The following is a 10,000-nucleotide window of genomic DNA, read 5'->3' on the forward strand; positions in this document are numbered from 1 at the left end:
AGAAATATGAGAAAAAGGCAAGATTAAAGAAGAGATGCATTCAAAGATGCATTCAAAGATGTGGGTAACGGTAAAAAGGGAAACAGAATCAATCAATATATCAATATTTTCTTATTATTGGAATGTTAATTAATGAACTGGTTTAGGTTCGTTAACGTTTTAAAATTGACCTACTGTTGTAGGTTTTAAAGAACTATGTGTTGGAGACAAACTTGCTTACGGCCATACCTCTCTGTTCGTGCCCGATCTCGTCCGATCTCGGAAGCTAAGCAGAGTCGGGCCTGGTTAGTACTTGGATGGGAGACCGCCTGGGAATACCAGGTGCTGTAACTTTCTTCACTTTTCTCTCCAAAAGGCAGAGGACACTGCTGCTTTTCACTTGAGAAATATGAGAAAAAGGCAAGATTAAAGAAGAGATGCATTCAAAGATGCATTCAAAGATGTGGGTAACGGTAAAAAGGGAAACAGAATCAATCAATATATCAATATTTTCTTATTATTGGAATGTTAATTAATGAACTGGTTTAGGTTCGTTAACGTTTTAAAATTGACCTACTGTTGTAGGTTTTAAAGAACTATGTGTTGGAGACAAACTTGCTTACGGCCATACCTCTCTGTTCGTGCCCGATCTCGTCCGATCTCGGAAGCTAAGCAGAGTCGGGCCTGGTTAGTACTTGGATGGGAGACCGCCTGGGAATACCAGGTGCTGTAACTTTCTTCACTTTTCTCTCCAAAAGGCAGAGGACACTGCTGCTTTTCACTTGAGAAATATGAGAAAAAGGCAAGATTAAAGAAGAGATGCATTCAAAGATGTGGGTAACGGTAAAAAGGGAAACAGAATCAATCAATATATCAATATTTTCTTATTATTGGAATGTTAATTAATGAACTGGTTTAGGTTCGTTAACGTTTTAAAATTGACCTACTGTTGTAGGTTTTAAAGAACTATGTGTTGGAGACAAACTTGCTTACGGCCATACCTCTCTGTTCGTGCCCGATCTCGTCCGATCTCGGAAGCTAAGCAGAGTCGGGCCTGGTTAGTACTTGGATGGGAGACCGCCTGGGAATACCAGGTGCTGTAACTTTCTTCACTTTTCTCTCCAAAAGGCAGAGGACACTGCTGCTTTTCACTTGAGAAATATGAGAAAAAGGCAAGATTAAAGAAGAGATGCATTCAAAGATGCATTCAAAGATGTGGGTAACGGTAAAAAGGGAAACAGAATCAATCAATATATCAATATTTTCTTATTATTGGAATGTTAATTAATGAACTGGTTTAGGTTCGTTAACGTTTTAAAATTGACCTACTGTTGTAGGTTTTAAAGAACTATGTGTTGGAGACAAACTTGCTTACGGCCATACCTCTCTGTTCGTGCCCGATCTCGTCAGATCTCGGAAGCTAAGCAGAGTCGGGCCTGGTTAGTACTTGGATGGGAGACCGCCTGGGAATACCAGGTGCTGTAACTTTCTTCACTTTTCTCTCCAAAAGGCAGAGGACACTGCTGCTTTTCACTTGAGAAATATGAGAAAAAGGCAAGATTAAAGAAGAGATGCATTCAAAGATGCATTCAAAGATGTGGGTAACGGTAAAAAGGGAAACAGAATCAATCAATATATCAATATTTTCTTATTATTGGAATGTTAATTAATGAACTGGTTTAGGTTCGTTAACGTTTTAAAATTGACCTACTGTTGTAGGTTTTAAAGAACTATGTGTTGGAGACAAACTTGCTTACGGCCATACCTCTCTGTTCGTGCCCGATCTCGTCCGATCTCGGAAGCTAAGCAGAGTCGGGCCTGGTTAGTACTTGGATGGGAGACCGCCTGGGAATACCAGGTGCTGTAACTTTCTTCACTTTTCTCTCCAAAAGGCAGAGGACACTGCTGCTTTTCACTTGAGAAATATGAGAAAAAGGCAAGATTAAAGAAGAGATGCATTCAAAGATGCATTCAAAGATGTGGGTAACGGTAAAAAGGGAAACAGAATCAATCAATATATCAATATTTTCTTATTATTGGAATGTTAATTAATGAACTGGTTTAGGTTCGTTAACGTTTTAAAATTGACCTACTGTTGTAGGTTTTAAAGAACTATGTGTTGGAGACAAACTTGCTTACGGCCATACCTCTCTGTTCGTGCCCGATCTCGTCCGATCTCGGAAGCTAAGCAGAGTCGGGCCTGGTTAGTACTTGGATGGGAGACCGCCTGGGAATACCAGGTGCTGTAACTTTCTTCACTTTTCTCTCCAAAAGGCAGAGGACACTGCTGCTTTTCACTTGAGAAATATGAGAAAAAGGCAAGATTAAAGAAGAGATGCATTCAAAGATGCATTCAAAGATGTGGGTAACGGTAAAAAGGGAAACAGAATCAATCAATATATCAATATTTTCTTATTATTGGAATGTTAATTAATGAACTGGTTTAGGTTCGTTAACGTTTTAAAATTGACCTACTGTTGTAGGTTTTAAAGAACTATGTGTTGGAGACAAACTTGCTTACGGCCATACCTCTCTGTTCGTGCCCGATCTCGTCCGATCTCGGAAGCTAAGCAGAGTCGGGCCTGGTTAGTACTTGGATGGGAGACCGCCTGGGAATACCAGGTGCTGTAACTTTCTTCACTTTTCTCTCCAAAAGGCAGAGGACACTGCTGCTTTTCACTTGAGAAATATGAGAAAAAGGCAAGATTAAAGAAGAGATGCATTCAAAGATGTGGGTAACGGTAAAAAGGGAAACAGAATCAATCAATATATCAATATTTTCTTATTATTGGAATGTTAATTAATGAACTGGTTTAGGTTCGTTAACGTTTTAAAATTGACCTACTGTTGTAGGTTTTAAAGAACTATGTGTTGGAGACAAACTTGCTTACGGCCATACCTCTCTGTTCGTGCCCGATCTCGTCCGATCTCGGAAGCTAAGCAGAGTCGGGCCTGGTTAGTACTTGGATGGGAGACCGCCTGGGAATACCAGGTGCTGTAACTTTCTTCACTTTTCTCTCCAAAAGGCAGAGGACACTGCTGCTTTTCACTTGAGAAATATGAGAAAAAGGCAAGATTAAAGAAGAGATGCATTCAAAGATGCATTCAAAGATGTGGGTAACGGTAAAAAGGGAAACAGAATCAATCAATATATCAATATTTTCTTATTATTGGAATGTTAATTAATGAACTGGTTTAGGTTCGTTAACGTTTTAAAATTGACCTACTGTTGTAGGTTTTAAAGAACTATGTGTTGGAGACAAACTTGCTTACGGCCATACCTCTCTGTTCGTGCCCGATCTCGTCAGATCTCGGAAGCTAAGCAGAGTCGGGCCTGGTTAGTACTTGGATGGGAGACCGCCTGGGAATACCAGGTGCTGTAACTTTCTTCACTTTTCTCTCCAAAAGGCAGAGGACACTGCTGCTTTTCACTTGAGAAATATGAGAAAAAGGCAAGATTAAAGAAGAGATGCATTCAAAGATGCATTCAAAGATGTGGGTAACGGTAAAAAGGGAAACAGAATCAATCAATATATCAATATTTTCTTATTATTGGAATGTTAATTAATGAACTGGTTTAGGTTCGTTAACGTTTTAAAATTGACCTACTGTTGTAGGTTTTAAAGAACTATGTGTTGGAGACAAACTTGCTTACGGCCATACCTCTCTGTTCGTGCCCGATCTCGTCCGATCTCGGAAGCTAAGCAGAGTCGGGCCTGGTTAGTACTTGGATGGGAGACCGCCTGGGAATACCAGGTGCTGTAACTTTCTTCACTTTTCTCTCCAAAAGGCAGAGGACACTGCTGCTTTTCACTTGAGAAATATGAGAAAAAGGCAAGATTAAAGAAGAGATGCATTCAAAGATGCATTCAAAGATGTGGGTAACGGTAAAAAGGGAAACAGAATCAATCAATATATCAATATTTTCTTATTATTGGAATGTTAATTAATGAACTGGTTTAGGTTCGTTAACGTTTTAAAATTGACCTACTGTTGTAGGTTTTAAAGAACTATGTGTTGGAGACAAACTTGCTTACGGCCATACCTCTCTGTTCGTGCCCGATCTCGTCAGATCTCGGAAGCTAAGCAGAGTCGGGCCTGGTTAGTACTTGGATGGGAGACCGCCTGGGAATACCAGGTGCTGTAACTTTCTTCACTTTTCTCTCCAAAAGGCAGAGGACACTGCTGCTTTTCACTTGAGAAATATGAGAAAAAGGCAAGATTAAAGAAGAGATGCATTCAAAGATGCATTCAAAGATGTGGGTAACGGTAAAAAGGGAAACAGAATCAATCAATATATCAATATTTTCTTATTATTGGAATGTTAATTAATGAACTGGTTTAGGTTCGTTAACGTTTTAAAATTGACCTACTGTTGTAGGTTTTAAAGAACTATGTGTTGGAGACAAACTTGCTTACGGCCATACCTCTCTGTTCGTGCCCGATCTCGTCCGATCTCGGAAGCTAAGCAGAGTCGGGCCTGGTTAGTACTTGGATGGGAGACCGCCTGGGAATACCAGGTGCTGTAACTTTCTTCACTTTTCTCTCCAAAAGGCAGAGGACACTGCTGCTTTTCACTTGAGAAATATGAGAAAAAGGCAAGATTAAAGAAGAGATGCATTCAAAGATGCATTCAAAGATGTGGGTAACGGTAAAAAGGGAAACAGAATCAATCAATATATCAATATTTTCTTATTATTGGAATGTTAATTAATGAACTGGTTTAGGTTCGTTAACGTTTTAAAATTGACCTACTGTTGTAGGTTTTAAAGAACTATGTGTTGGAGACAAACTTGCTTACGGCCATACCTCTCTGTCCTGTTTCAGACCAGAGTGCATTGTGGGTTAGAGCTACTTCCTCCTTGGAGGAAGCACACGGCTGTGCTTTGTTTTTCTCCTCTTATCTCTCTCTCCTTTCGTTTGTTTTACATGTCCTAAGAGAAGGTTTTTTTTGGTTTTGCTCAGCTGATTTTGTCAGTAGTACCCCCGTCAGTGTCTCACTGAGCGGGGGGAAGCGTTTTTTTCCGTGTTTTGTGAGCTATCCCCCGTGTTTTTTTTGAGGGGCGTTTTTAGTCCTTTTTTTTTTCCCCCAAAATGGCGGACCACCCGGTAAACCCGACCTGGAATGAACTCACATTAACTCTTACGGATAACCCCAGCGGTTTGGTGGTGGGCGGAGAGGGCCGTGGTGTTGACAACGGTACAGTAGAACTGACGGAGAACGGGGGCAGTGGTGGTGCCAAAGGTGTGGAAGAACTGACGAAGAATGGTGACAGCAGTGATGCTGTTAAAAGAACGGGAGAACTGACGAAGAATGGAGACGGCAGCGATGCTGTTACAAGAACGGAGGAACGGGCCTCACGGAGCCTAACTGTGAACGTGGAGATGGAAGGCGGAGAGACTATGAGTGCTATCGAGCTCATCAGTCATGTGCAGAGGTTGTGCGGTGCGTTACTGGCGTGCAGAGTGCTCGGCCAAAAGAAGTTTGAACTCACAATGAGCAACATAACGGGTAAGAAAAAACTGATGGAGGGTTTTAAGATTGGGGAAACAAGGGTTCATGCTAGAGAGATCACTAACGACGAGCTCATCGTCTCTTTTCTCAATCTGCCCTATTATATCAGAGACAATGATATCTTTTTGAGACTGGATAGCTGGGGGGTAACGCCTATGTCACCTATTAGACGCAGAATGTGGCCAGGCTCTAAGGTGACGGACGGCACTCGATTTCTACGAGTTAAATTCAACGAAAGAGTCCGTTCGCTACCATATTCTACAAAATTTAACACGGTGCTGGGCTCGGAGTATTTCCGGGTAATTCATGACAGGCAGACCAAAATATGTAGGCTCTGCATGCAGCCTGGGCATGTTCAAAGAGAATGCCCTGAGTTCACATGCTACACCTGCGGAGAGCAAGGGCATTTTTCTAGGGAGTGTTCCACACGAAAGACTAACAAATGCAAGGGATGTAAGCGGGCACCGGACAGCTGTGTGTGCCATGTGGAGGTGACAGAAGAGGAGATGGTGGGGACTGCGGAGGAGGTGGAGGAGGAGCAGGAGGAGGAGGAGGTGCAGAGCGACGACGGTACGTCGAGCACTGGCACCGTGGAGGAGGACGTGGACGAGGAGGAGGAGGAGGAGGAGGAGATGGAGGAGGAAGAGGATGATGAGGCTGCTGCGGGGACCTGTGTGAGCGAGCTGAACAAAGAGAGAACGGCGATGACTACGGCTGTAATGAGGCCGAAGCCTGCAGCCTGTATGGCAGAGACTACAGCGGTGAAAGCAGGTGCAGCTGTGGAGCCAGTGACAAGGGCAGGTGCAGCAGTGGAGCCAGTGACAGCGCCAGGTGCAGCTACGGCGCCAGCGAAAGAGGCAGGTGCAGTTGTGGAGCCAGTGACAAGGGCAGGTGCAGGGGTGGAGCCAGTGACAGCAGCAGGCGTGGTGGTGAAGCCACGGAGGACGACCGATGCAGGGAGGAGAACTGAAATAGTGGAGGTGCCGGAGACGGCGTCCAGCCAGATTGATCTGAGTGGGCCAAGGCTGGTGCCCAGCCAGCCAGAGCTAAAGGTGGGAGAGGCACGAGCCAGTGCCAGGCTGAAGGAGCAAGTCCAGACCAAGCCGGGCAAGGCCCGAGTGGGGAGACTGGTTGCGAGGAAACCGAAGGCGGTGCTATTGGAAGACGCAGAGGTAGAGCTGCGAAAGAGGGCTGAGGAAAAGGCGGCGATGGGGTCTTCCCTGGACAGCTTTGTTCCTCAAGACATTGGGAACTGCGGCTCCCCGCTGCTATTAAGTGACCCCTCGGACTCAGACATGGACATCGAGAAGGGCCAAAGGGTGAGGAAAAGGGATGGAGAGATTATAAAAGGGTCTGATAATCGGAATAAAGCACTGAAAAAATAACACCATGTTTTGTTTTGCTATGCTTTATGTGCCTTTACTGACAGCCCTCATGGCCTTTGACTCTCAGTCTTTTCTTTCTTTTAATGCCAATGGCTTAAAAGACCCAGGTAAAATGAGAGCAGTGTTTGATAGGAACAAACATGTGGACATAATTTGTCTTCAAGAAACTGGGTGGGACCTAAAGGCTGTCAGCCATGCTCAAAAACTGTGGAAAGGGGTGATTTACTCCCAGGAGGGTATTGGGCGAGCACGAGGGGTCGCAGTACTAATTAGCAGAAAACTTAGTACTAGTAGTAAATGTGTATATAGAGCTAGCAATGGCAAGTGTGTGATAGTGGATATATTAATAAATAGTGATATAATTAGACTGATTAATATACATGCGCCCAGTATTGAGGAGGAACGCAGAAACTTCTTCGGAAGTCTGAACAAGTGGATAAATAATAATACTATTATTCTAGGGGACTATAATATCACGCTTAGTAGTAGTGACAATTATAATGATAAATTTAGGTGTGACACGAGTAGAACTGCACTTAAAGATATCATGATAGAAAAAAACTTAATGGATGTATGGAGGGTAATTAACCCTAGGACAAGGGGTTATTCTAGAAGACAGGTTGTCCTGGGCAAGTTAAAACAAACCCGAATAGACCTGGGCCTGGTGGCTTCGGGTCTAGTTAAACGGGTTACTGACATGAAGTATGTGTTTAATGCATGGAGCGATCACGCGTACGTGGATTTAAAATTTGGTGACAGCACGGCTAAAAAAGGCAAGGGCACATGGTGCTATAATAACAGTTTGTTGGAGGACACAGCGTATAAGAATAAAGTAAAGAAATTACTAACCCAAAGTGCATATGACATGCCATATGTAGATAATAAAATAGAATACTGGGAGGAAATTAAATTAAGAATAAAGAAAATAAGCATTAGTTATAGTAAGAATAAAAAATGGGAAGAGAAAAGAGAGGAGAGCATGTTAAATGATTTATTAAACAAGGAATTAGAGAAGATGGAGCTAGATACAAATTATAATAGTGAAAACTATGAATTATATAGGAATAAACTGACGGATATTGAGACCAAACGTTGCAAGGGCGCCGCGGTCAGGAGTAGGTCGCAGTTCCTGCTTGAAGGGGAAAAAAGCACGGGTTTTTTTCTGGGGCTGGAGAGGATAAAACAAGAGAAGCAATATATAAATCAACTGGTGAGCAGCGAGGACCTAGTATGCACTGAAAGCGAGGACCTTTTAAAAATAGTAAAAGACTACTATAGTGAGCTGTATAAAGGGCAAGGGCCTCTAAAGGAGCACATAGTAAAAATGACGAATCAGATAGGAACCCAAATAAGTGAAAATGATAAAAATTATTGTGACTTGCCTATCTCTAGGCAGGAGATAGAGGCAGTCATAAAAAGCCTTAAACACAATAAGAGCCCAGGTTCTGATGGCCTTACTGCCGAGGTGTATAACGAGTTTTCTGTTTTACTCTCTCCCATTTTGTTACATGTTTTTGATGAGATGGCGAGGCAAAATATCATGCCTGACAAGATATCGGAAGGGATTATCACATTAATATACAAGCAGAAAGGTACAAAAGATAGGCTGGAATATTACAGACCCATAAGCCTGTTAAATACAGATTACAAAATCATAGCAAAGGTGTTGGCTAATAGGATGAGAGAGGTAATTAAAACTATTGTCATTGACACTCAGACCTATAGCATTCCGGATAGGGATATAAGTGATAATATAATTGCAATAAAAAACCTAGTAGATAGTATGAATAGAGAGGGGGGGTGTTTATTAGGGATAGACTTAGAGAAAGCATTTGACAGGGTGGAACATGAGTTTATGTGGGAGGTATTAAATAAATATGGGTTTGGTGAAAAATACATAAATTGGGTGAAATTATTATATAAAAAGGCTAGAAGCCGCGTTAAGGTCAACGGTTTCTTGACTGATCCTGTGGAGCTGCAGAGGTCCATTAGGCAGGGTTGCCCCCTGTCTGCCATGCTATACAGCCTTGTGGCGGAGCCGTTGGCTTTAAGCATAATTAATGACAATGAAATAGCTGGGATTAAAACCGAGAGAGGGAATATGGTCAAAGTTATTCAATACGCGGATGATATAAATATCTTTTTAAATAACAGTACACATATAGAGAGGGTCATGGTGCATATAAATGACTATGAGATGGCCTCTGGGGCAAAAGTAAACAATTCTAAATCAGAAATAATGGTTTTCAAGGAGGCAGGGTTTGACACAAACAAATGGGGTTTTAAAGTAACTGACGAGGAGAGGAAAATCTTAGGAGTCTATGTAGGGAAAGATGGGGCTAAAGCTAGGGATAGAAACTGGAAGGAAATGATTAAAAAAACTCAAAACATATGTAATCTGTGGAAAGCGCGAGGGCTGAATATCAGAGGAAAGGTAATTGTATCTAATGCTCTAGTTTTGTCCAAAATTAACCATATTCTCGGGTCCTGTGAGCTGCCGGATTGGGCGCTAAATTCACTGAACAGTGTGATCTCCTCGTTTTTGTGGAAGGGGAGGGGAAATATGATTGCTCGCAGGACATTAATAGCTAAAAAAAGGGAGGGGGGTTTAGATCTGATTGACATTAGTGCCAAAAGAGATGCACTTAGGGTCAAATTAATAGGGCGTTTTCTGGATCACTCGAGGCTGCATCCTTGGAAAGATACCTTGGCGGGCTTCCTGGCAGAGTATGGTGAGAGGAGCAGTTACAATTTGTACGCTTTCTCTCCCAGAAATGTTACAGGGGGGTTGCCGGGGTTCTATCGCGAGGTGCTGGAGGCTTGGGACAAGTTTCTGCCCCACCTCAGACCTGACTTTGAATTTAAAGAGCAAGTGATGAAATTACCTTTCCTCAACTCGCCTTTCTTCTCCCATAAGGGCAGGCCCCTCATTTCCAAGGCTCTCCGCGAGGCGGGTTTGTCTACGCTGGGGGGAGTCTGTGGGGGGAGGTGGGGTTTAACTTTCGATAAAACCAAAACATTGATAGCACTGAGAAGGGCGGGAGGGCCTTTTAAGGGAAAGCAAATTACTGAACTGGGGATGAGTGTAAATGACTGTGTGGACGAGAATTGGAGGGCTCTG

At 42.8% G+C, this 10,000-nt stretch overlaps 12 non-coding genes across 12 annotated transcripts; all 12 read left to right on the plus strand.

Annotated features, from left to right (window-relative positions):
- The first annotated feature begins 214 nt into the window (after nucleotides 1–214).
- On the plus strand, nucleotides 215–333 carry LOC142949209 (5S ribosomal RNA). The gene has a single exon (XR_012953943.1). It is a non-coding gene; the product is annotated as a 5S ribosomal RNA (ribosomal RNA).
- A 263-nt stretch (nucleotides 334–596) lies between these two features.
- Nucleotides 597–715, plus strand: LOC142949222 (5S ribosomal RNA). The gene has a single exon (XR_012953954.1). It is a non-coding gene; the product is annotated as a 5S ribosomal RNA (ribosomal RNA).
- Nucleotides 716–966: 251 nt separating this feature from the next.
- LOC142949233 (5S ribosomal RNA) lies at nucleotides 967–1,085 on the plus strand. Its single transcript, XR_012953965.1, has one exon. It is a non-coding gene; the product is annotated as a 5S ribosomal RNA (ribosomal RNA).
- A 263-nt stretch (nucleotides 1,086–1,348) lies between these two features.
- LOC142949004 (5S ribosomal RNA) lies at nucleotides 1,349–1,467 on the plus strand. Its single transcript, XR_012953751.1, has one exon. It is a non-coding gene; the product is annotated as a 5S ribosomal RNA (ribosomal RNA).
- A 263-nt stretch (nucleotides 1,468–1,730) lies between these two features.
- On the plus strand, nucleotides 1,731–1,849 carry LOC142949245 (5S ribosomal RNA). Its single transcript, XR_012953976.1, has one exon. It is a non-coding gene; the product is annotated as a 5S ribosomal RNA (ribosomal RNA).
- A 263-nt stretch (nucleotides 1,850–2,112) lies between these two features.
- Nucleotides 2,113–2,231, plus strand: LOC142949256 (5S ribosomal RNA). The gene has a single exon (XR_012953987.1). It is a non-coding gene; the product is annotated as a 5S ribosomal RNA (ribosomal RNA).
- Nucleotides 2,232–2,494: 263 nt separating this feature from the next.
- On the plus strand, nucleotides 2,495–2,613 carry LOC142949268 (5S ribosomal RNA). The gene has a single exon (XR_012953998.1). It is a non-coding gene; the product is annotated as a 5S ribosomal RNA (ribosomal RNA).
- A 251-nt stretch (nucleotides 2,614–2,864) lies between these two features.
- On the plus strand, nucleotides 2,865–2,983 carry LOC142949280 (5S ribosomal RNA). The gene has a single exon (XR_012954009.1). It is a non-coding gene; the product is annotated as a 5S ribosomal RNA (ribosomal RNA).
- A 263-nt stretch (nucleotides 2,984–3,246) lies between these two features.
- Nucleotides 3,247–3,365, plus strand: LOC142949005 (5S ribosomal RNA). The gene has a single exon (XR_012953752.1). It is a non-coding gene; the product is annotated as a 5S ribosomal RNA (ribosomal RNA).
- Nucleotides 3,366–3,628: 263 nt separating this feature from the next.
- LOC142949291 (5S ribosomal RNA) lies at nucleotides 3,629–3,747 on the plus strand. Its single transcript, XR_012954018.1, has one exon. It is a non-coding gene; the product is annotated as a 5S ribosomal RNA (ribosomal RNA).
- Nucleotides 3,748–4,010: 263 nt separating this feature from the next.
- Nucleotides 4,011–4,129, plus strand: LOC142949006 (5S ribosomal RNA). Its single transcript, XR_012953753.1, has one exon. It is a non-coding gene; the product is annotated as a 5S ribosomal RNA (ribosomal RNA).
- A 263-nt stretch (nucleotides 4,130–4,392) lies between these two features.
- Nucleotides 4,393–4,511, plus strand: LOC142949304 (5S ribosomal RNA). The gene has a single exon (XR_012954020.1). It is a non-coding gene; the product is annotated as a 5S ribosomal RNA (ribosomal RNA).
- The last annotated feature ends 5,489 nt before the right edge of the window (nucleotides 4,512–10,000 follow it).

This window comes from Anarhichas minor, unplaced genomic scaffold (assembly GCF_050575085.1).
Source record: "Anarhichas minor isolate MPS153535 unplaced genomic scaffold, ASM5057508v1 ptg000013l, whole genome shotgun sequence".
NCBI classification, from domain to species: domain Eukaryota; kingdom Metazoa; phylum Chordata; class Actinopteri; order Perciformes; family Anarhichadidae; genus Anarhichas; species Anarhichas minor.